Here is a 26356-nt window from a genome sequence, read left to right as displayed (position 1 = left end):
TGAACGCCAAATAAACACAAGACACTATGGGCTCAGATGAACCTACTCACCAGTCATATTCTGATGGTGGCTTGTCTTTTTCTTATTATTTTTGAGAGGTTAAGTGCATTCTGGTGGCTTTGTGAAAAATGGCCTGTGTAGCTGTGTCCTTTGCTAAAAGGCCAGCCAGTTTACTGGGCAACAGCAGCACTAGACCTTGACTATGAAAGAGATTGTGTTATATGATCCAAATATGTTTAGAGAGTTTATCATCAATGCTACTAGAATTGAGGCATATTCTTGCCCTAACGCCCTGCAAATATGAGTAAGGAGAGCCTTGACACACTATAGCAAAGAGTAACAGCAGAATCTGGCAGCTGAGGAAGACAATCATCCATTTGCACAGCCCATAACCAGGGCAGTGTTGAGCCCATCACAATGATGTGGGTGCTAATTCACATGAGTAGCTGTATCTGCTCTCATGGACTCTTAGTGTGAACAAACATTTGCACAAAATAATCTCATCAGCTTTAGAGGAATGGATCCCCAGAAGTCTTCCAGTAGTGCCAGACAGCAAGGCCTTTGAAGACTAGGAGAAGAAGCTTTGGCTTTGCCCAGCCAAAGAATTACCATACCTTGTTGTCCTGGGATGGCATTGGGATCTGCTGTACATAGCTTCTGCAGACTGGCTGGCACATTTTTCCTGAAATTAGTCCTCCTACTTCTTGTGTGTTTGAAGGATCACAGGTTATTATAGATGATTCAGGTCATATTTTGTCACCTTAGCTATCGTGCTTGCAGGCCAGGACATAGAACAGTGGGCCAAAGACGACTGTTTCAACAGAGGCTTGTGAAGTTTTCAGGTCTTTCCAAAAGTCTCTGCAACCAGTGTATACTGCACAAATCAGATTTCTAAAGGGGTATGCTCCTAGCACATGCGTCAGAGGTGATCGTCATGACAGTGTTTCTACCAGCAGGACATAGTACTGTATTTAAATTAAAAGCTTTGCAATGAGAAAAAGAAGTCAGCTATTGCAAAACTGCTCAGTTTACAGTGACTAACATGGTATAATCAGGCAATGAGCATGTAATGTCCTGATACACAGCCACTAAATGGTATGCAATCTGCTATGAGACTTAAGGCAGTACAATTCTTTACGGCCTTTTGAAGTATGCCACAAACTGGGAAAGTCGTATTTAAAGATTTTCCTCTAGGGACATGATCCTTGGAGTTTCTGTGCCTTGAATTCGCTTCACTCAATATCTCTCTCCCTCATGCTGGCTGGAGAAAGTCACTTTCTGCTCATGCCTAGGTAGAAGCAGACATACCTGGATGGAGCGACTGTCTTGGAGAGTGAGGCCAAAAGAGACTATCAATCAGGCAGCATCAGTCCCAAACAAGGAGCCAGAGACATTATAGGCAGAGACTGGGCTTGGGGGTGGATTCACTTGTGCCAGTGTCTGGTTGTTGCAGTGGGAGTAACATACAGTTCAACTTTAACTAAGATTAGCACAGCAGAGAAGGCTATTTTGGGTAAGATCTGTAGGCCCCCCCCCCCCCACCACCATTATGACTAGGGAAAAAATGACTAACAGCACAGGGGGGGCTGCACTCGCCCAGGTACAATCTGTTTTTTTCGTAAACTTTGATGAACGGGCTTGACAGTTCTCAGTAGAAGCGTGTTGCTGTTTGAATAATATGCTAATCCTTTAGTAGAGGCAGGGCTTTCCTTTCAGGTGTGTGCTGTAGGATAAGAAAAATCTGGGCCATCTGATCTAATATCTTGACTGTAAGGGCTTCAGGGCTGAAGTATCCTGTTTCAAGTTCGGCTGCAGGGCACAGGGACATGAAATGTCTGCTAGCAATTAGTATGGCAAATTAGTATAGCAAATAGTAGAACTGGAAGAATTGATATGGTTCAACAAGCTCCATATCCTGTGACTGGAAGTAATGATGGAAGAGATATTTCGATCTGAACAAACACTACACATTTCCCTGAGCACCACAGACTATGGAGCTTCCCTAGGCTCCATAACGTCCTAAAGGGCTGGAGTGAAACACCAGAGTTACAAAAGCCAGAGTTACAGTCATGTATCACAGGAGGCAGGTCTTGTCTTTGGTGCAAAAAATAATGAAACACTCCTGAGGATCATCTCTGCCAGAGAGCAGAAGGCAAAGGAGAAAACTGCTGTGGTCATAGAAGTGCCAACATGCCTTTAGGCAAAAGGTCTTTCCTACCCCACATCTGGGGTCAAGTGCAACCATAGTGCATGAGGAAAACACACTAACTTTGCCAATAGTCAGGGGCTGGCAGCCGATAAATCTTCTCGCTCAGAATCCTGGGGATAGAAATATACTTCCTTGACTCAGCACATAGCTGGGGAAATCTCCCAATTCACACAGTCTGACTGCTATGGATAAATACAGTGCTTGCAGCAGTGTGATGACTGGACTGAGACACCAAAATTCCAGGCTTAATTTCTCAAGCCTAGCTTTTCACATTTTATAGCTAGAGCCTAGTTCTCTTCTTAAACCAGTTTTCTGTGAATGGGATTTTAGTGGAGTCACAGATTTTAGTGAAGTGTCTCCTAGTTAGCCTTAGCTAGTGTGAGTGGGAGAGTACGCCCATCTGCAAGCTACACATGCACATGCAAGGAAATTCCACGTAGAGGCCAGAAAGGTTCCCAGTTAAGTAGGCCCTGCTTTGGCTTCAAAGGGTTGCAGAGCCCAGTGAGGAGAGGTATAACAGATAAAAGTATTGTGTAGAGAGGTTACTGGGCAACGTAAGCTGTCTGTGAGTTAGTTTTCAGAGAAGGTCTAAGAAGAAAAAAGGCTTGTTTAAAATCTAAAAAGGTTTGAACTCTGGTAGTTGTGGTGGGGCTGCTGCTTCAGTTTAAAATAGTGTTTCATTTTATGTTCAGCTGGTTCCGTCCTTGCTGTTTTGTGCTTAAATGAAATCTGTTCTCCATCTGAAATGAAGAACCTCTCCATTTTGCCTAGACTCCGTAAAATGGTTGCCACTAGGAAGTGCTCCATCTCCAGCATATGGCAAATGTTTTGGTCCACACCTGGACACTTTTGTGGCTAGTCTGTCAAATGCTCTTCATCTAGTGTGATCTCTGTCTTTGTAATACAGCTACATTATCTAGTATAGTATAATTATTCTATCTATAATACAGTTGAATGTGTTGTTGTAGCTTACTTAATAGGGAATTGAACACCACCTAGCTTTCAGTCTATATATCTGCACCGCACACTGTATTCATACTGCCTTCTGCCACTAGTATTTAATCAGTTCATACAGTGTAATACTGCTGAAAGCTAGTGACTAGACTTGATGACCCAGGAGTTGTGTTCTGTTAGAGAGGTGTCTTACACAAAGAATTGCTGGCATGGGAGGACTTTTCACAGGAAATGGTATCTAATTAGTACTCATCTTGTTCCCAATGGAATGAAAAAAGGTGACATGGAGGAGGATGAATGTATTATATTTTGTTTCATTTTGTCTTGGGAGTGGGGCTTTTAGTGATAAAGAACTGTGCCTGGGCCTAGCATGGATTCCTTACTTTTGCATCACTTTCATATTAGCATCATCTGACCTTTTAAACCAGTCAAACTCTGGAGCAGCTCAAGTGATTGCAGCAGAAACCATTGGAATGATGCTGGTGGCAAGAGAATTCAAAACAGCTTTGGGAGTTCACAGTGGATAGGAAAAAGAAAACAGCCAAGCCACAACACAGACTTTTGAACAGGACCCATTACAGCGGAGCCTGTGAATACCAGCCTTGAGGTCTTTAAGACCTTTATTAAAATGTAACAAAAAGGAATTAGTATGATCTTGATACACAGTCCTAGGAGAGTCTTTTAGAAATGCCAGTTCTGACCAGGACTAGCAAGGAAACAGTTAACCCTTAGTATGCATGGTGGTTGATTAAAATGTCAAACAGTGCATCCAGAACCCTCTCATGTCTCATTTAAATGATTCAAAAACACAGACCTCTACTTCAGTAAAAGTGCAATTTACTGTCTCTCTTATGCTTCCTAATCATGTAATGTTCATTACAGCTACAATCTCTAGTACATATAAACAATGAATCTTGACTTAACCATAGCATAGAGCTTGTAGGCATTTTTATTGAGTGGCTTGCAGCAAAAAAATGGTTCATCCACCAATCTATTCACATGTCCTGAAAATATCCCCTTTTCTCACAAGGCTCCTAAAAATTGTCTACATCTACTTCTTTGGAATGAGAGCAAATCCAATAGTGGCGTTGGTGAGCTGGATTACATCATTTAGGGTGGCATTCAGTTTGAGAATGACGCCTACGTTTATATATAAATGTATTCCGATTATATGTAAGCTGGGTGTAAAAGGTGTAAGCTGGGTATAAAAGGCTGGGTATAAAATTATAGTAAAAGGAGATGTTGGGCTCAATTCAGGTGCCCACACAATTAGGTCTACTGCATTTGAGATGTCCTCAGGTATCGCACCTGGCCTTCAGCCATCACTCTAAAAGAGCAGCTGAGGACCTGTATCACATCTGGCAGCCCTGTGCAATTGTCTCTAATCTACAGGGCACCTCAGATGACACTAGATGCCTGTGTGGAGGCAGCTGAATGGATCTGTAGGCATCTACTTCAGGGTAAGCTGACGAATTCTCTAAACTCCATTTTATTGTTTTGGTTTCCAGTTGCTTGCATTTCCTTTATCCATATGGAAGCCAAAACACCTAACTCATGTGCAGACACTCCCGTGCAGATGGTTGTCTTAACCTGGAGAGTGGGTTTCATTGGATGTAATTTTTTTTTAGGCTCCATACTGCCTTGCCTCTGACTGTCTTTCTAGAAGGTGCAAGTGTCCCATAGTTCTGTCGTATCTGTAAGACCCGTGAGGAAGTCTTGGATGCCCTTGGGTAATTCTAATGTTCTAGGCACCTGCATTTGGGCAACCAAATCTGTTTTTTAATCAGAATTGCTTTACACTAGAGTGCACGTGTGGTTAATAGAAATAAAGATTAGAGAATGCTAATTTAGCATATCCCCAGTAAAATCAGCATTCTGTAGGCTTTTCCTCCAGCTGTCTTTTTCCTTATCTTTATTGACCCCTTATTCTAGCCCTAAGACCTCTTGACGTTTGCATAGACTTAAAGCTGGACAAATAGTGAAGGAGAGTTCTTCCCAGACAACTGAAGGCTTCTTGGTTATGTTTCCAGCCTTTTGGTATGGAAAATGTTGGCCTGAATACCCCTGCTCTTACATTTACAGATATGGCTTCATGCTCCAGTATAACTATTGCTAGTTCATTGCCTTCAAGCAAAGTTACATCCGGCACTGTGTTTCTCTGCATTAAGGAAGCGAAAGTGCAGGGCAGAGACACTAGTGGCTTTGCTGAAGGGAAATTTACCAAGACTTTTGTGTAATATAACTTATATTAGGAGAATAATTGTAATAAAGAAGCCAAAAATAACACTGAATACACACATGCTTTTGCTGTCTCCTGTGTATTCCTTTGTTCCTCAATAGTAGTTTTCAGTCTACGTGACAGACCGAGGTCATGAAAGACGCAACGTATCTCCCATGTACTGAATACAGCCTACACAGCGATTTGTCCTTGGAGCCTTAGGGGCGGCCTTCGAGGACACAAGCAAATTACTGTGAGGTGACAAGCTACTTTCCATCAGTTCCTCTACAAGAGCTTCGCCATTAGTTAACCAACTAATTCAAGAGAAAGGGGGCTGAGTCACCCTGCATTTATCATGGGATGCCATAGGAAACGTGTGCAGTGGGCAGTCACTACACCAGTGCTGCAGCGTGGTAACATTTCAGGGGTGAGATTGGTGTTTTGGTTCAAGCTGCTGCAGTCTTGAGACTGTAATGGCTGTGCTGCATTTCATCCCTGGTATTCAGCAGTCAAAACCAGGGCCATTAACTCTTAATGAGCAAAGGGACAAACAAGTCCAGGAATCATGTTTCACACTCAATCTCCAATTAGTTAAAAAAGCAAGAATGTTTTTAAATGAGAAGCATATGGTATGTCTACTTCAATTTCATTAAAACTGGATATAAGCACTGGTGGGTGAAATTTCCCAAAACCCATTTACTTCTCAGCACTAAAAAAAAAAAAAAAAGAATACAAGTGAAGTAGACTTGGCAAACACTGTGTAGGTGGTCTTTTGTGAGTCCCCAGTGCAAATTGGTATATTTTGCACTTGTATCATGTGTGAAACCTCCACTGCAGGAATTCGACAACTGCAATGAAAATGAAAATGCCACCAATGCTGTGGAACAGAAAATATCACATTTGCACAAACATTTTACCTGTAAAGTGAAAATTTCTGGAAGAATAGAGGTGTAAATAGCATTCCCTAAGCAGTGTTTACCTGAAACTAAAATATATCATGGTACTCAGGCACATAGATCTATAGCATTGCTGACTTACAACATTCAAAATTGATTTGCTATGAAAAAATCTATGAGTCTTGAAAAATTTGATGGAGAAGGAATGACAGTCATTGGGAAGCTGAAGCAAAGGGCAGGCCACAGGAAGCACCTGGGTAGGTGGTGGTAGTCAGAGCTCTGGACTGCAAGTGAGCGTAGGAAGGTGGCACAGCAATCTCTGGGTGCTGAGGAAGAGCAGACTCAGTTTCCTTAGGGGCAGGACACTGCCAAAGTCTTCACACGAGGCTCAACAGCCAAAGGCTGGGAATCTCTGACCTAGAAAGCAGTGAACAACAATCAGTGAACAACAGCTAGAAGGGCCAAATGTGTATGACGTGTGTATGACAAAGTTGAGTTCAGTTCATTGAGTCTTTCAATATTACAGCAGTTAGCCAAGCACCTAAAAGTGCTTTTTTCCTAGCATTGGCAGGCTTTGTTCATCTTGTGAGAAGCAGTTCCTCTGTATATTTGTACTACATACTTTTCTAAATGCCTGCTTAGGAGACTTTTATTTCAGTAGCACTAAAATGAATACAGTGAATAAGAAATAAATTGAAAATAAATCACAGGTCTTCAAGGTTTTGAGAATTTAAAAAGGCACTTCTGGATACATTTCAAATTAAACCAGAGAGAAAGTAGCTCTTTTATATGTAAACCAATGCCTGAAGCCTGAAAAAAAATCTTATCTATTACTTTCCTTGAAAAAGTGGAAAGGCAAAACTTCTCACACATGTCTATTTGGCATGTGTTTCTTTCTGACTGAGAGCAAAAGGAAGACCATCTGCCAACGCATGTCAGCCAGGAACTAGCTCCATCAGCAAACAAAATGACACCGGGGGTTACCTTCCACCCTACCTGCTGTTCAAAAGGATGCTGTCCCCAGATGGGAACTCTGGAGCTAAGCCTCTGGGGAACATATGTGAAAAGTACAAGTAAAACATAAAAGTGTTCTTTGAGGCAGAATAATAAGGCCTGTCAAGAGCAAATGAATTTACTTGGGTGGGGGGAGGGGGCAGCAAAACATAGGCTAGCTCAGCAAAACTTTTAAACCCTGAAGAGTGAGCTATTCCTGTGTAGAAAGCCACAGACATTGCAGCGATTCCTAAAGGTGAGCTCTGTCCACCTAAGCAAAGCCATCTGTGGATGTTTGAGAACTAAATCTTGCTTTCAGATTGCTTGAGATTCATTTCTTCTTAGCTCCTCATTAGCTCAGTGGATGTCTTGGCTAATAGTCCTCCCAGACTAGCTGTTGGAGTCCTTTCCTGCTCTAGAAGCACTAGCAATCAGCCTCTCTACCTCATTGCCCCACTCTTACATTTTTGCACAAGTCTAGATGCCCTTCTGCTTAAATACGCAAAAGTCTGGGACCTTGCTGTGGCTATTCACAGTTACGCTGCTTCCTCTGGGGCCTTTCCATGTCATGGATTACAAGATTAAGATTACAAAATGTATGCAGGCTACCTCTCTCCAGTAGAACACAGATTCAAATTCTCTTCTCCCTCAGAAAATCTCCTCTATGATGTGCAAAGTGGTAACTCCTTCTGTGAAGAGATTTCCAATGGGTGCATGATAAAATCTCCACAAGTGTCATGTACTATTCCTATTTATGTTTGTAGGGAAACACAAAGATTTGAGTGCAATAGTGTATTTCATTGAAATTGCTCCCTAGGCCAGAAGATATGTTCTGTGTCAGTAGGAGAGTATGTATGTGCTGCATTCTCTCTTCTTATGTGAAGCAATGAAAAGCTTTGTAGAGAGGAAATAAATAAAAATAAAATGGATTACATGAGTATTTTCTGGTAAAATGTTCCTCATATATTAGAAATCTATTTCCATAGGTACAAATCTCTGCTCTAAATCAGCAGATGTGACTTACCATAGGGGAGGTTGTCCAAATACAGAGTATTTGTTTCCTTTTAAAGCTAATCCACTCCAGTGTTTTTTTATAGCCTTGGGCACTTTCAATCTTCTCTTGACATTACTGTCTCCCCTAAGCATGTGGATTAGTCCCAGATAGACAAAATCAAAGTGCTTCCTTCCCTAGAAACTCACTAAACCTTCAAACTTGCAAAACTGCTTTATTTAGAGTCCCTATCTTCCCTTTCTCTTATTCACCAGAATGTAGCATTTGGGGCTTTTTTTTTTTTTTTAAAGCTGAGGGTGATGGCATGACAAGCCCATTTTAATTCTGTCATATTCATTTGCTTTAATGTGACTCCAATAAAGGAAGCCAATGACATCTCAAAACATGAATAGGTCATAACTACCACATTTTTTTCAACTTAGATTAGTGGTAATGCTTTAACATAATGTTCCTCAGCTTTCATGGCCTTCCGTAAACTCAAATAATCTTGCCCCAGATTTAGCTGTCTTTTCCAGTGTTTCCAGCTATGAGCTTATTAAAATATTACATGATCTTTCTGCACTGCATCTGTATTATATAAGAATGGTCTACATCCAGACTGTGTACCTGCGTAAGTGTGTTGTTTGGGGTATTGTTTCTTTTAACTGATCGTTACATCAGTAGAAGCCTTGCTATGAATGTAGCTTATGTTAAAACAGACAAAGCTCATCTCATTTCCTATATGGGGCTCTCTTGCTTTAAGCAAAATATTATGGTTGAAGTGATGACAATTTTGAAAAGAAGGGTGCCTTTTAACTGCAGATGTCAAAGCAATTTAAAGTGTAAGTGTATACACACTGTAAGTGTATATTATCTTCATTTAAAATAGAAAATAGAGGAACAGATAGTGACTGAGCGACAATGTCCATATTGCTTCTAGAACCCAGGTCTTCTAAATCATGACTGATAATCATGAACTGCAGTGTCTAGTAATATGCAAAGCAAATTCCACGATACTCTGGGTGAAACACAAATGAATGCCTCTGAGAGTTTCTGCAGAAAAGCAGAACCAGGTTTCTGAATAGAGCAGACTGAAAAGGATATTTGCAAAATGATTTCAGAAGCACATGAAGTAGAGGTAAGCACACATTTACCACCACAAAGTGAAAATAAAAGCATTAAAGGAGTAATGTTGGTGAATACTGAAGGGTGAGAACATGGCAGACATTTATTCTACCCATCAGTTTGTGTCAGACACCAGAAAACAAGCAAGTGATAAGACAAAAATCTCCATGAGGGTCATTGAGGAAGTCCTCAGAATTTGTGTTGTTGCATCTCCTTTTGACTCTGTAGTAGCGTTGCACGTTGTGGGAGCAAAAGACAAGGGAAGGTAACAGTATTGCAGCTAGAGAAATAAAGCTGTAGAAGGGAGTGTTTTAGTGTTTCACAGGCTTACCTAGGAGGCAAGCATTGTACTGGCATTGTACTGAAACCTGACCTTCAGTGCCACTGGAAGACTGCGTGTGGATTAAGCTCATAGAGTGTTTCACAAGCAGCTGATACTCTGAAGGCAAAAAGAGAATTAACCCTACATTTTTGTGTGTTCCTGGCCATATTTCTACAAAGCTCTCCTCCTGTCACCTGCAGTCCCTTTGCCTATCTGCATGATTCTGTTTGTCATGAGGAATGACTCTCCTGGATATCAGAAACTGGCCATTCCCTTCATGTGGCATGTACTATGGCCAGTCAGCTTTGAAATGCCAGCTATATCCACAAGATTTATGAGGATGTTACAAGGTGGAGTTGCAGTGAATGGGAGAAGCTTAAGGAATTCTGTTGCTGATCCTACGTGCCGGTAAGACTCTGGCAGTGTCCTTATTCTCCTGCTTCTGCATCTGAGCTCATAGATTGTGGTGGTTTCAGCCCTTTGCTTTTGCAGCTCTGTGAGTAGTGCTACCTGAGAACTGCTGAGCAGTGATGCAGAGAGGTAGCCATGGGAATCGCTGTTGTGGTATAATGACTCTGACTGGCTGACATTGATAGCATGGCTAGAGGAAGGAAAATGGGAATGACACTAAGCTGCCTTCCTATGTCTGTCATGTGTCAGAGAGAGATTAGATTTTGAAGGTGGTGTCAGTGTTGACCAGGTAGGATTGTGATGGTTTTAGGTCAAACTGAACAATGCAATGGCTTCCATTTATCCTAAATAGATCCATACTATATAAGTTTTTCACAATCTGGTTAGAGAGAATTCCATTTTAATAATTAGTTTTAGAACAAATATGGACAAAAAGAAGAGGAAAACCATGGAGAGAAATGTTAGAAACAATAAATGTGGTCTCTGTTTTTTTCAGAATCTTTTATTCTCTATTCTTTGCTTTTCTAGAAAGGCATCCCCATTGCTGTTAATGAACTGTAAAGCTGATTGCATATTTTCTTTGCAACAATGCCAAGTGATTATAAATACTTGTGAGTGTTCCAATTTATGAAAGTTCCAACCAAAACAAGCTCTTTTTCTAGTGTAGTCTGTTGTAAATAGCACAACAGTCTCTATTGTAGAAGCTGATTACCAATAGAAATAACTGAATTAGAAACAGAAAACAAATAATAGCTTGTGATTTAGATAGGGGTCCATGAAGAAAACCGTAACAGTAGTACAACTGCTTCAACACTACTGCTGGAAGTCTGAGAAATAAGATGGGGAACCTGGAATGTCTGGCCTTAAGTGAAGATATCGGCATAGCAGGCACCTCAGAAACTTGGAGGAAGGAAGATCAGTGGGACACAATAACACCGCAGTACAAAAGTTACAGAAAGATTATATGTAAGTTATGCCAGTAACAGACCAAAACAGTATCTTACAAACTTTAGCATTGAAACAAATTGGAAAACTGACCACATTACCAAGTAACACAGCTTTTGTGTAAATTAAAATCACAGGCCAAAATAGGAAGACTATAGCATTGAGTCTGTGTTACTGCCTGCTAGACAGGATGGCAATGTTGCCCATGATGCACTAAGGGAGGTCAGAGAGGCTGTGAGAACAGGCAGTAAAACTGTATTAGGAGACTTCAGCTGTCCCGTCCACACTGGCCAAACCTCACCTCAGGATGTGAAACAGAGAGACCACTCCGGGACGCCAGGAGTGACTGCATTGTGGAACAGGTATTTAACAAACCTGCAAGAGGAGATGCAGCACTTCTCCTGCAGCTGAGAAACACACAGGAGCTGGTTCACAATCTTTTAGTTGAAGCAACACTTTGTAACAGCAACCATAATGTACTTCTATTTAACAACCTTACAGGAGTGCCAGTGTCACTAAATAAGTAAATGGAGGAGTTCAATGGAAATGAGTAGGATTTTTTTCAGAAAGCTGAAGCTGCATTCAACAAAGAGGTTGGAAAGGATGATAAACTCTGGCAGATCAGGGTAAAAATATAATGGAGGAGGCCAGAAAAGAGTTTGGGGCACAAGCAACTAAGGGAATCCAAGCTTATACTAAAACCTTCAAGGTTATTAAAATGTCTGGCAGAAGAAGCACATCAGAAAGTCCATAAAGAGCTCCATGACCAGAGCACCTAAGGAGCACCCAGCAAGTGCCAGGCCTCTGCAGAGAGGCTGAGTGGATTTTCTGCAGTGTTCATGGTGGAAGAAACTGGAAGATTCCCACACTGAAACCTTTTTCTAGAGAGGGGCAACAGAGTTTTTCTGAAATTGAAGCAACTAGCAAAGAGGTTATGGTATAAACAGGCAAAATGGATGTTAACACTTGCCTGTTTCTACCACAACCTTTCCCATAGTTGCTTCACTTTCAACCTATGTGACATGGAAAAGGCAGTGAGTAGTAAGGTGACAAAGCCTTCTGATGGTAAAGCTAGAGGAAGACTGTGAAAAATCACAGGGGGACTTTATAGAACAGACTGATAAAATGGTAAATTAAATTCCATGTAGATAAATGAAAGTGATTCACAGAGTGCGAAGTATTCATAGCTTCATATATAAATGATGTATTGTGAGATATCCTTATGTTTCAGGAATGAAGGCTTGGGGTTGTGATAGACAGCTTCAGGAAAATATTGGCTCAGTAGTGAGCAGCAGTCAAAGAAGAAATAAAATGTTAGGAATTATTAGGAAAAAGCCTAAGAAACAAAACAGAAATCACCATGCTGCTGTACAGACTTGAGGTTCATCCCTGCTTCAAATAATGTGGACACATCTGATGCCTTCTAGCAGAGTTCTGCTACGGATGGAAAAATTTAAGAGAAGGGCAATGAGGGCAATCAGAGGTACTGAGCAGTCTCCACACAGAAACCAAGTGGTTAAGCTGGGATTCTCCACCCTGCGATTGAGATTATTTAGGGGGGGATATGACTGAGGTCCACAAAGTTACAAGTGGCAAAAAAAGTATGGATAAACTGCGGGTTAACTCAGCGTAGATAAATGAAAGTGATGCCAAGGTGAAAAACATTCGTAGTCTGTGCCAAGACAAGAAGTAGGGGGGGCCTCAAATTAAGCTAGATTCAAAACAAACACAAAGAGGTGGTGCTTCACAGAATAGGCGGTAGCTTGATGGGACTCCTTGCTGTAGGATGTTGTGGATGCAATGTGTGCCCAAGTGGGGGCTCGGCAAGGGCTTAGAAGAGAGACCTGTTGAGAGTTACTGAATTGACAAACCAAAATAGGGTCAAGAAATTCCTTGTACTGAAAATATTTGAAGGCTGAAAGAACATTAGGTGAAAATATCATTCATGACTGCCTCATGGGCATCCATTTCTGGCAGCTGCTGGAGACAGAAGACTGGACAAAATGGACCCTTGATATGAGCTATGTGACTACAAATTTTAATATCAATAAAAAGTTACAAAAAATTGATTACAGGTCTGAAAAAGAATAGGTGGCTAATCAGAAAGGTTATTCTAGACAGTGGAAGAGGTGGAAGATCATTCTGAAAAAAAGACAGTTTTCCCAGTAATCATAACATATCTTTGGAGGGGTTAAGTGGGGAGCAAACGCAAGTGAAAAAAAAAAATTAACAGCTGATTTTACAAAACTTCAGTGTTGTACTTTAATGACAGTCAAGCAAAAGATAGCTTCCTTCCTTGCTTTTTTTAATTTTTTGAAGGATTAAAAATCTTTTGCTGTTATCTTTCACAGTTTCTATTTTTAATGTCTATTTTGCTTAGGGTAGGATTCAAATATGCTAAATCCTACCAGGAACTATTTTTCTACCCAGTTGAGCTTGACCCAAATCAGGAAGTATTACATGACTTGAGAAGAAATCTGCACTCCTATGCACTCAAACTCAGCTTCCAAAGCAAAATACCTCAGCTAAGGCTTCATGCCTGCTTAACAGAAACAAACCTCTGAGCCGTCTAATATTCCTTTACCAATTCTTTGTGCTGTAATCAACTAAAACCTGAAATTTCCTGGAGAATCTGGATGAGTTTTGTCTCTTAGTGATATACGTCACTAAAATTGATTGCTCTAATTGATCTGAGATCACAAGAGTAATGTTTTTTCTAGCCAGCTCAGATTCTAGCAGTACTGATTTTTTTTCAGACAGAGCATGAGGCTGTATGTTGCCCTATATGTTGGGGATGCGGAACATAAAGCTTCTTTCCTTGTAGAGTTTTCAAGTTCATTCTTCATTTCTTGGTTTGTATAAAGTGGAATTTATTGGTCTGGGGAAGAAAGTTCCTGAAATATTTAGGTATTTGCAAAGGGCGAACCAAGCTGTTTCACAGGGAAAATGCCGCTCTGTGGGATAAAGGTGTATCAGTGATGGCCTTGGCTCAACGCAGCGTTCTCTAGGATGTTTAAAAAAATCTCTACATATGTGGCTAGAGTTTGATGTAAATGTAAGGTGGGAAAGCATATTGCATACTTAGATATGAAAAGACAGAAAACACCTGCCTAGTTTAAGCAGTCTCTGCAAAACTTAATAAGGGCAGCAAAACTATGATCTTCTAATCTTTCCCACTCCCTCTTCATCCTCAATATGTTTGGGTAGAACATGATCCTGCTATCCTACAGTTTGTAGCATTTCTGCAATGATTCTTTCAGCTCTCCATGAAGTAATCACTCTTTAACACAGAGACTTGAACAAAAAGGTCCCTTTATCTGAAGTGTTTGTGAGTAGTATGTGTTATGCACATTTTAATGAGCCAAAGATGTTAACAGAAGGGACAGCTTGTAGCCTACACAAAGGAGACTTATTACTCTCAGTTATTTTAATTTGATGAAAATGTAATCATATGATAATGTTATCAGGAAAGGAATGATATCTAACTTTTTAGTGTCACCATACTTACCACAACAAGGCCCTATCTATGACAAACATGATTTTGCTACAGCCGCAGTATAAACAATTCTGAAGTTAAAAAACAAGTCCAGGAGACTTTAATCAAAAGCCACATTGGTTCAGGCTTATGCGGTAACAAAAATGTCAAAACAGGGCTTACCCCACTTGCTAGTGTGTGTGCAAATTCTATTATTTCTATGTGAAAACATCATGGTCTGCTCTCCATATTGAAATGGTTGCATGCAAAGCACAAAGGCAGATTCAGAGGTAAGGCTGAAACCCTCCTTTAGAAACATATCCTTGTGTTGCATGCTAGGCAGAAACTTACTCTTTGTTTATAAGTGTTTGCTACGCTATGCTCCCACCGCAGTCATTTAACCAGAAGTCAATGGGAGTTGTATGCATTCCACATAGCAGAAGACAGAATGATGCTGGCCTTTATATCCCACAGATGGTCACTTGTAGGGCGATAATATTCTACCATATGCCTTAGACATCGTGGGGTGAGTATGCATAAATATAGCTAATGCATTGACATCTTACGCCTGCACAAAACAAAAGGTCATATTGAAAGAATAACTGTGTGTTGATATTACTGTAAAGCGCCTCGCAGTAAAAGGCTAAAGAGTGAAGCAATGTGTTGTGGCATGATTTAAAGAGTGTGACCTGGTGGTGTGACAAACTGTTCCTTTGGCATGTATGCTAGTAGATAGAAAAATTAGCAAAAATGTCATGTGATTATTGTCTCCTGTGTACCAGCAGAGACAACAAGGAGCACAGGACTAGAAGGCATCTCACACACTGAGTCCAGGTCCCTGGAAGCAGCCAGTCCACCTCTCCTATACTGATCCTTGGTAGTATTTTGTCCCAGTCTTCTCATGGGAAGATTTGAGTAGGGCAACACTTTTTTCCTAATTAGAAACATTCTTCTACTGTCAAGTTTATACCTATCCATGGCCAGTTAATTCTCTGTTGTTCTTGTGCCAGCATTTTCTTTCAGCTAAAATAAATGGTTTTTCCTATAAGCCCTTACCACGCTAGTGTATTTACATATTTGCTCTTTGCCTCTGTTTTGCTAAACCAAGTACACCGCAGTCTTTGGGAGTACTTCTAACTGCTTGTAGCTTGCAGGCGGGTGTGCAAATTCTAGCTGTGAATTGGCTCAGGTACAAGAAACAGCAAAGCAAAAGCAACTCAGAACCTAATTCAGACTAATTTGCCTTACTACCTAGCAAGATTACTACCTAGTAATCCTTTCTGAGTTCTCACCCCTATTTCCCCCAGTTTAACTAGTAATTTCTATGTGATTTATATTTGATGCTTACTGAAATTCAGACAGAGATTGCTTTTCTACAGATTTTTTTTTTTTCATCAAAGATCAATACTGGTACAGTCTACCTTTGATCTCCCCATGTGTATTTTATTTCATTTTGCATAGTCTTATCCATTTTCCTTCCAAATATATTCTAATTCTTTGCATTGTATTGAGATCAGGATTGGGATTGAATGATAGTTATTTGGATCTCTTCCATTCACACTCTCCACCTTCTAAAATATAGATATTTTCTTTGCCATTTTGCAATCATATAATGTTACACTCAGCTCACTAGATTTTTTTAAAATACTTTCTTCCGGGCCTGTGATTCAGGTATCAGGTATTTCAAAATCCAGAGCTCTCAAACACGTTATGTTCTCTAAGTTTTGCTCCCTTCTCAGCTGAGGTAAAATCCAGTGCCATACCTTTGTTTCCATTTACCAACCTCCTTTGTTGTCACAGGGTCGCTGTATTTACTGAAAACTGGGGCAACACACTAAGTTAGTTTTGGGACCATATCTAGATCTTTTTTAACTTGTAACCCACCCTCACTGTGGCTACACTTCCTCCATTGCTCCCCTTTCATTTATGAGGGTAAAAAGACCTGTGTTACTTGTTTCAGTTTGGCAGGTATCACTTTATCATTGCACATCTTGATTTTAAAACGTTGCATAATTTGTTGGCCAGGCCTCTTTTTCTTCCGTGTAGGTCCTGGTTTACTGGTTTATTTATTTTATCTTTCTCGGGATGATTTTTCTTCTAGTCATAGACAAACTCTTCCTACAAGCTCCTTCCAGGGCCCAGAAGCTGAATCCTCCCTCCAGAATCCCAGCTTCAGAGAAACTTCAGCACCAGCTTAAAGGAGAGAGGTTAAAGCTGGTATGACTGGCAGATGTGAACAGACAAGTCAAGGAAGGGAAATACGCTGAAACTGTGAAAACCAGGAAGCTGAAGTATTTGCTGCTTGTAGATGATCATAATGATAGAGTCCCCTTGTCTGGAAAACTGTCTGGTTGCAAAGTGTTGCACTCTGAATATAGATAATAGATACTTTATTACTTCTTATAAAATGAAAAGATCATGTTCTGTTAAATTATCTCTTACACTAATAACCTTTTCAAAAATGTCTAATATTGCTAGTAGAAAATGTTCCCTTCTGTGAGGGATAAACCTTTATTATCAGTACATTTTTCCAGTGCAGCATATCTATCTACGAACAAAATATTATTGCCAATAATCTTTGTGGTTCCCATACCAGCAGAATATCATTGAGTCCAGAGGACAGACTTCTAGTACTGTGAACAACAGATATATTACAAGCATGAAAAGAGATATTTTCTGATACTTTATTCCAGAATTACTTTCGGTCTATTGAATATTTTTCTGATTGCTGTTTCCTTATGCTTATTCAGCTTGACAGCAGTGACATATTTCTCTTAAAGGCTTTCTCACATTTGAGAAAATCTGGTAGTATCTTGTACAATTCTCCTTAACTTTGAGCCATTTCTCTTAGAATTTATTACAATTACTTGACCCCTAAATTGTCAGATGAGTTGGCCCAGAAAAGCTTGTCCAGAAAAGTTCACATAACCATCAGCTGGTCAGATGAGTGACTGTCAGAAAGAAACTTCCTTCTACAGCTTACTAGTATCAGTCAAGCTAAATTTAAAGTGGATTCTGTGAAGTATTCATCTCCCTTAATCATTAATGTGCATAGACAGCTCAGCTCAATTTTATCATGATTGCAAATATCTCCTTAGGAAAAGCCAAAAGCCAGGATAATGGGATAAAAATGGTTACTGCAATTCAAGATTAAGGGTCTGAATGGAAGACTGCACAGGATCTGACTTACAGTGCTTTTCTCTACATGTTCTTGTCAATCTCTCCATGTTCATAAGCATCAGTTTTACTTAATCTAACCTGGGAAATATGAAGAAAATTCCCACTGTGAACTGTTATATAAACAAAACTGGAAGTATGAACATCATTGAAGATTTGATGCTTCAGCCTGAGCGGTTTTCAAAAGACTTTTTTCCCCACTTGGAAAGCAGGTATGTAACTGGATCAGAGGCACAGTGGCAGAAGCAGCAATCAGCATGAAATTAAGCCCCCAAAAATGTGCTTTTGCTGTGTAAGAGGCAGACATCTGTACTTGAACTGAGCATTTAGCATCCAGAAGATGTGCTAAGAATGAGCCTTTAGGATATTGATACACCAGTGTCTAACAAAAGTAATACTCTTAATAACCCTACATGCAATGTAAGACAGATTCTTTCTACAGCTGAGAACTGGCCACAGAGAATTATTTGCTAAGGACAATGTGATAAAAGATTAAGAAAAATGTTCTGGGAAAATCATTATAAATGCTCCACTCATTAAAGAAATAGATAACATCATTGTTTAATAACAGATTTGTGGCCAGCCCAGAGGCATTTGAATACAATAGTGATGGCTTCAGTGAGAGAAATGGATTGCTGGCCAGGGTTTCCTTTGCATAGTATGCATCCTCACAAACAAGTCTTTACATAAATCCGTGGTATAAGCGCCACAGCATGAGATAATGGAGGTGGAATTGGAAATAGAAAACCTGTCTAAGAGAAAAAAAGCAGTAGGATTTTCTATAGAGAACCTATTCAAGCTGCGATGTCAGATCATCATTACGGGGCGTTCTGGGCCTGAGGGAGGATTACAGTGGGTAATTCACTGCCTGTCTTCACTGCAGGGGTAGTGAAGTCACTTGACTGGTTAACTCTGGTGGTCTTGGCTCAGGTGCAAGCACCACGAGTCTGGGAGAATGCACAGCACCCGACAACTGATGTGTCCAGGCTCCTTCCAGGAGCGAGGTGAACCTCATGGCTCTGTTAGAGGAACTTGCTCTTGCCTGTCGGTGTAAAGTGAGGGGTTGCAGTGCAGCCCAGAAAGCAGATAACCCCAAAAAATAAACATCACTTTGGAGCTGGCAAGTCAACAGTCAGTGCCACAATGTGGAAGAGGCAATTACTGCTGTGGTTTGTTGCGGTGGGCAGCGAAGATATAATATGCCTAAAATAATCATGGTCTTGGGTGCCACAAACGATTATGGGGTCTTTACTATCACCTAAACACACCCATTGTTTGGCCCCAAGAGAGTGCCTGTGAAATAGTAAACAGAACCTCATTATAGCCATGCACATCCTCTTAGATTGATTTATTCAGACAGATGGCATAAAGCTATTACACATATTTTTAACACAGGGCAAACAAAAAATATTTTTTATTGTAAGACTGCAGAAAGTGGCCAAGCTTGCATGGTCTCCCTACATAACATCTTCTATTGCTTCCATCAGAGACAGAACACTGGGCTAGACGGAACAATGGTCTTCTGTTCTGCAAAATAGAAGAGCATGGCAAGTAGGCACTCAGGTTTATTAAATATATGCTATAGTAAACCTATCACTGTCTATTGCATCTGTTTGTAATGAAATTATCTACTCTAGGATGTGGGAGTTTATCCTTAGTCCCAAGGAGCTGATTTGTAACTTTGTAAAATTTCTAAATATTCCTTTGCTCGTTCTTTATTCACTTCTATTTTTGCATAACTTCCTTTACTTCCTGGTTGCTTAATGTCTAAGGGAACAATTCATCCTACTTTCATTCAAACATCAAAAAACATCTAACATCTAGTCTAAGTGAGTTGCTACGTTCTGTCAAATAGAGAATGGTGTTTCCAGAAGGTGACTCAGATCACCGATTGAAGCATCTTTTTATGATGGGATGAATTACCTCCTGAAGATGCTAGCTTCTCTCCTTTGACTGCTGAGGGAAAATACAGAACTCATGTAGAGCAGCTGTCCAGCTTTCAGGTTGCTAAAGTTGGGTGGGATATATGCCATCCTTGGTTTCCTTAATTTTAAAAAATATAATTATGTAATAAATTTTGAGCCATCATTTTTGTCACCCTTTTTTTTTTCTAGTATTGTTTTCCTCTCTTTCTTACATCTAACTCCCTTGCTAGTATAAATCTAGCCTACTTTTTTTGTTACTCCGCACACTAGCTAGGCTGGTTGAGCACTTTTTTCTGGATGTCTTCCTTTCCTATTCTCTGTATAATAATTCATCATTTCATTTGAGGACTCCACAGTCTCAGTCGCACCCAGAAGGTAAGCGCACCGATGAGTATGTGCAGTCTGGCTGTCCCCCGCCAGTCTACAGCTGTTCGTGATGAGGCCATGTAGCAGGGAGTTGGAGCAGCTGTTGAAGCCATTCTTTCAGAACGGTGTAAATAAAGTCATTATAGCCATTCACCCCTCTGTCAAGGGGTGGCTCAAAGGAGACATCAGACAAATGAGAAAAAGAGTCAATATATTTATACTGCTGCATTCAGGGAAGCTGAACGCAAATAGTTCAGTAAGCGGTAGATTAAAGATGACTTTTCAAACTACATTTTCTACACAGATTTAGCATAATTTTGATTCATCTCCTGATTATAGTTTAGAGTGCCTCAAGTACTAGCTGTAATTCCATCACAAGATCTCCAGGTTACAAGGATTCTATAAAAACATGAGTCTGAGGCAAGACTGCAGAATGCTAGATATAACATTCAGCCCTGCAGCTGAGCTTAAATTCATCCATCAGCCACTTAATCATGACATGGGAATCCAAACAGCAATGAATCAGTCCCTGGAAAATCATTTCAAAAATCAACTCCTTTCCATTGAAAACATTTCTTTTCCCAAATTAAAACTGTTCTAGTTTTAATGTGGAGTATAATACATCTTATCAGCATTTTCTACTTAGCTTTTGTATCTCTTATTTTTACTATGAGAATGTCAAATTAAAGACCAGGAGGCATGACTCATGTCTTCACATGATACTATGTTTAAAGGAGAACATTTTCTTTCTCACCTACATATTCCATTGCCTTCTGTCCTGAGTGATCCACTGTAAGGACCAGTCCCAAATGCTGTTTTCCTGCAAGTAGATATTTTGAATAGTCCTTCCAAAGTTTTCATGTTGGGAATCCCATATACAGTATCACATGGGACTTGTGGCTCCCAGTTGGCAGCACAGGTTCTGCAGTTGAATTTGCGCCCAGCTAATGACTCCATTTCCAAGGACCACAATTTAATCTGGCAGCAGTTGCTTCAGATCCTGAGCGGGAGTTATCAGCTCATTTCAGTACTCTTTTTTGTACTGCAAAAGGTATCAGACAGACTGAGCTAAGATAAAGCTTTCCTGGTCTTGTCATTTAAACTTCTCACAATTTTCATTCCAGTTGGCATAATTCCGTTTTCCCATTGCAGATATATTTCCAATGATCTCTGAATTCTGCATCCTCTTCTGAAATGGATCAGGAGTCCATTTTTGGCATCCAGTTTTATCTGTTTCTTACTTGCATTTGGCACCAGATGAATTTCTGAGAAAATGTGTTATACTGATTCTATCATCAGTTCTCATCCAAGTTACCTGCAGTGACCCTTGTTGGCTTTTGCTATGTTCTTCATTTTACAGTCATTTATTGTTATTACTTATTCCTCTTTCCTGAAGCTTGCTTCTGCTGTACACTTTTTGGCCACTTAACCTCATTTAGACTCATCTCAGAATGATGTACTATATTGCAAAAGTTGGAGTACGTAGAGAGGAACAGGGACTGAAAGCACCAGTTTCTTGGATCCTAATGTAAGAGACTCAGTGTAAAAATGTACATTGGCAATCTTTACTCTCTGCATTCCAGCTGAGAAATCTCACAGGGCAGCATGAAAACAATAATAGCGCCCATATTTCAGGCCTGTTAATCACTTCTTGGCCTCATTTAACCCCATTTTCAGGCTGAAATGTTGAAGTTCCAGCTGATGCTGTTGGAAAGGGACGTCTCAGTACAGGGAACCAGTAGATCCCATTACAACAGGAGGCACATAGGTTCCAGGTGGTAAAGCACCCTGCTCCATACACTAGGGAGAAGTATTTATTTATTGACTTTCAGACAACCAAGCCAGTTATCTGTACATTCTATAAAAGAGTGCCCTTCTGGTTATATCCATTCTGAAAAATGTATTTTTTCTTATAGCTTCACAAGATGTTTGCTTCTGAATGGAATGGCTGTGAAAGAGAAAGACAGTAAGGAATGATGGACAAGAGAGGGAGCAGAGGAGAAAACTGATCTTGGAGCTTGTCTTGGAGAAGAAGAAATGCTGAAGATGATTGTACAGGTATGTGTCATTTCCATTATGATGATCACATTTAAGTCTGTATGTTTCTGATTTGTCTGCTTCTCTTTTCACCTCTGTTTTTAGGGGGAAAGGGCAGGACTTCTCAAGACCCTTACTCAGTGTAAGGGATCATTCCTAAACCCTTTTTATGCTGTTCTTATTCTACACGTACACTGGCAGAGCAGCTGTCTGCTGTGTGCTCTCTCCCTGCTATGTGCTTTGTCTATGTTATTTAGCTAATCAAGGCCAAGGTGTAGTATTTTATGATGTAGTCATAAAATGGATCTTACCTTTTCTCATACTGCTTTTAAAAGCTTTGAAAGTGAGGTCGTTGCTTAGTCTTCCTCAGAACAAAACTCTTATTCTGCTTGTTCTTCTACCGAAGTCTAATCTTTTCACTCCTTCTCTCTGTATCAGGCTCTAAAACCTAGTCCACAGCAAAGAGCTACTACTTTTTATATTCACATAAAGTACAGTTAACTTTGTAGGTCAGTGAGACACTTGCTTTCATAAATTTTTAGTGAACAAGATCAGACTAGAGAAAAAGAATGATTAAATCTTCAAATACAGGGGCAATCTATGTTGCTTTGGAGTTGTTCTCCAAACCATTACAGCCTCAGGAGGATAGGCTTGTGGGTGTGGAGTTTCCATACTTTGGGTATAAATAAATGCCCCAGTGAAGCCTCTTTGCTACATGTAAACTTGGCTGTATATGTTAAAATATAGATGCACAGCTTGCCTATAAATAGAGCACATGTGGAAAGCTGTTAACTATTGATATACACTAAGTGAAACACTGCAGCCTGATATATAATTGCATATGGTATTGAGTATTGCATTAAAAACATCAATAGCAATGATTACTTCCTGTACTTGAAATCCAGTTGGAAGATGAAGGTATCCATAGATTTTAGCAGTCGATTGTTAGGGTAGAATATCTTTCTTTGAGTCAATATTACTAGTGATCCACAGTCTGCATTTGTTTCCAAAGGGACTTCAAAAGCTGTTTTAAGCTTTCGGTTTCCGCCGGTATGACAGCTGTCCACAAAGTTCTTCATGACGATTTATCAATATGGGAATTCACTCCCTCTCCACAACTTGTCCAAATTGCCTACATTTGTGTCCCCACTGAACAGTCCACAATGTTTCTTTTAGCAAAGGTGTTTGGAATGAGACAGTTTATTTGGTTTTGCTCTCCTTTGAAGCTTATTGGCTGTAAGGAAGCCTTTTATGATGCTTAAGGATTGTATATTGTGTAATTAATTGGTAGAAAAGTGCTTAATGTCTTTGTTAGACATCCTTTTATATACACTGTTGAAATAGAGACAACCTAGTATTTACCTGATTCACAGTGAAGAATTACAAAACATTTCATACCTTCTGTTTTGTTCTGTCTAATTCAACAAGATTTACACTATGCATTTAACTTGTCCCCCCTTCTTAAGCATCTAATCAACCTGAGGCATATGCACTTTCCAGAAATTATTCATCTACATTTCATTTGTTCACATTTTGAAGTGGACCTATTATTTTATGCACTAAATTGGAAGAGTAATTTTTAGCACATTGCATGAAGATTTAATCGTGCAACTCTCATTAAAGCTAATGGAGATTGTGTTGTTAAATCACTCTGCACAGAACATTCCATATTCCCTGAAGTGTCCTTATGTTTCTGAACTGGGAAGAGGCTGCACTGGTAAAGACAAGTGTGTATGTATTTCAGTGAGGATCTGTCTGGTAGGCTTAATTTAGTTTTCAGGTCTGAGTCCAACCTCCCTGAGTAACTGGTCTCATATGTGTAATCAAACTAAACCAAGCACTTTGACTTCAGGAAAAGAATTAGTAAATGAAATGGCCATATTTAGTTCAAATTAGCAATATACTGCTTCTCTGTGGGATGAGCCCAAAGAGTAAAAGTACCTGCCACAATTTGCAGAAGTGCTTCTGTCATTTGTGCTGATAGTCATTTCTATAAAACCTAGAAACGGATTTTTGAGCTTAGAGCAGATGAACTATTTGGGCTTAGCTTTGTCCGAGTCTAGCTAACTTAGGTATTCATTCCTTCCTAACTCTTTCAGTAGGGGTTGGGTGGTTTCTTTGGTGTTTTATTACTTACTCTACAGACTTCCATTCCAATTCGACCCATATAATACTGTCATATTCAGCAATGGACTGAGATTAAAAGTTAGCTTTGCTTTATGTCCTCTTTGTAGAGAAAGATATTTTTTGCTTCCCCAGTGCTGATTTCAAATTAAATGGAAACAGAGCTCTTTCACTATGGAAATCAAACTTCATAAAGAATCCCCTTTTGTTTGCATTTGGCAGTATTGCTTTTCATTTCAGCAATAGTAAGTACAGACTATTGCCTAGCTATTAAGAGGAATCATCTGAAACTGATATATCTGTAGCTATAGTTATAAATATAGACAGGTATAGATATATCTCCTTCCCAGTGGAGGCACTGCCACATGCCTGTTGTTGAATATTTACTCTAAGGCCTTAATTTGAAAGTCTGGTCTAGCCCTAGGACAAATCAAGCACCTAGAATAAGAATTAAACATGTGGGTTAAAGAAATAATCTTGAATGTAATTGTACAGTTATAGTGCAGAACTATACTGCTGAGGATACCATTTCCATTAAGAGCAGCAGTAGGTTCCTATGCAACTTTTTTGATGCACCCACTAGTAACCTCTCATGACCAACCTTTGCCTAAACTGCTAAGGAACTCTTCTGAGACTGAAAGGAAGGAAGGGCAGAAGATGTGGGGAAACATGCACCACCACAATAGCAGAAAAACAGCAACGAAAATTAGACCTCAAAGTGCCCTGCAAGGAAATCTGCTGATGCACCCAGGACACAGGGACCTCAGCTGAGCATAAGTATTATCCCACATCCCATGTGTACTTTGTTGTGTGTATACATGAATTAAGAATATGAGGAGTTTTAGAGTAAGCCATCCTTATCCATGTTTCCTCTTGTTAGCTGGTGTCAGTGGCCTAGCTCAAGTGTAGGCAGCCCTGCTTGAAATACATCTGCTGTCCATCCCACCCCAGGTTGCCCTGGGTAACACCACAACCTGTATCATGCCACTTCCAAAGGAGGGAAATTTGCCACCTTCACTGCTGCACTATAAACCATATGGAACTGGAACATAAACAGAAAAGGAACATGAGGATGATCAAAGGAGAGAAAATGCTATCTTACTAGAGAAGGCAAAAGCATTCTGTATTGAGTCTAGAAAAATGAAAGCTAGTGACAGACATGATTGCTGTATATTGATTTGGTAAGCTCTGAAGACTGTTAAAGATGCACATTTTGTTCAAGAGCAGGGGAGCTATTGAAATGTGGTCTACTGCAGGTTTTTCTTCTCCCATGTCCTTTCTGCAAGACCTAGTACCATCCTATACCTCTGTGAGTATACACTCTATACCTATACCTCTGTTTTCCCATCCATTACATCTTCTAAGGCGCTTACTACAATCTTTCTACTTCTTCCTGCCTCTGCACCCTTTCTGCTCCCTCCCATATCCCAGACATCTTGCTGGGTCCCTGCAGCCCCCTCCTACATGCTTTATGCACCTTTGTGCCAGCAGCAGGGGAAAAAGCAACATGTTCTGATTAGTGCAGATGTGCTGAACAGCCAACTGGCCTCTGCCAAATGCATAAGAGCTGAGCTACCTCCGCTCTGCTTTAGTGGTAGAGGTCTCTCATCTCTAGCACACTGTTGACTTTTTGACAGGACTAGTAGGAATTCGCTGTCTTTGAGACCTCTCCCCATTATCTTTTTTTTTTTTTTTTTTTTTTTTTTTTTTGAAATTATGCAGCAATTCAAAACAAAAAGCACAAACACATAAGTCTCCATCTCTTTGGAAAACATGGTAAAAAAGAATATAATGTTACAACAACACTTAGAAATAAACTAATCAGGCATACATTTGGGGGCTGGAAATTACAAGAAAGTTTTTAATTTTTAGAGTTAGATTCAAAGGCAGCTTTCTGACAGGAGCTGTGCAGAGCAAGAAGTAGCTTGATAACATTTCTGAAAAGCAAGCTGCATGATGTGGCAGGAGACAGGATATGATGTCCCAGAAAGATCCTTCCAATTGCACATTCTTCTAACATTTGTTCTATGATTTAATATCTTCTCAAACTATTTCATCCAGCAGCATTAAAATACAGGCTTAAGCAGAAGATTATTCCATTATAATCTTAACTTACATATTGGTAATTTCCAGGAGCAGACAAATTCAGAACTGATGAATCAGTAGATCCAGACCTTTACCCTGGCAT

At 40.0% G+C, this 26356-nt stretch overlaps 1 long non-coding RNA gene across 1 annotated transcript in view; it reads left to right on the top strand.

Moving 5' to 3' along the window:
• The window catches only part of LOC135324937 (uncharacterized), a 51550-nt gene that overhangs the window by 2251 nt on the left and 22943 nt on the right, over nt 1-26356 (top strand). The window contains exon 3 of the long non-coding RNA XR_010386161.1: nt 21924-22065. This is a non-coding gene — a long non-coding RNA (uncharacterized LOC135324937). The remainder of the gene's footprint in view (nt 1-21923; nt 22066-26356) is intronic.

This window comes from Dromaius novaehollandiae, chromosome Z, assembly GCF_036370855.1.
Source record: "Dromaius novaehollandiae isolate bDroNov1 chromosome Z, bDroNov1.hap1, whole genome shotgun sequence".
Classification (NCBI taxonomy): Eukaryota; Metazoa; Chordata; class Aves; order Casuariiformes; family Dromaiidae; genus Dromaius; species Dromaius novaehollandiae.
The sequence above is the reverse complement of the archived record's forward strand: the minus strand, read 5'-3'. Positions and strand labels throughout refer to the sequence as shown.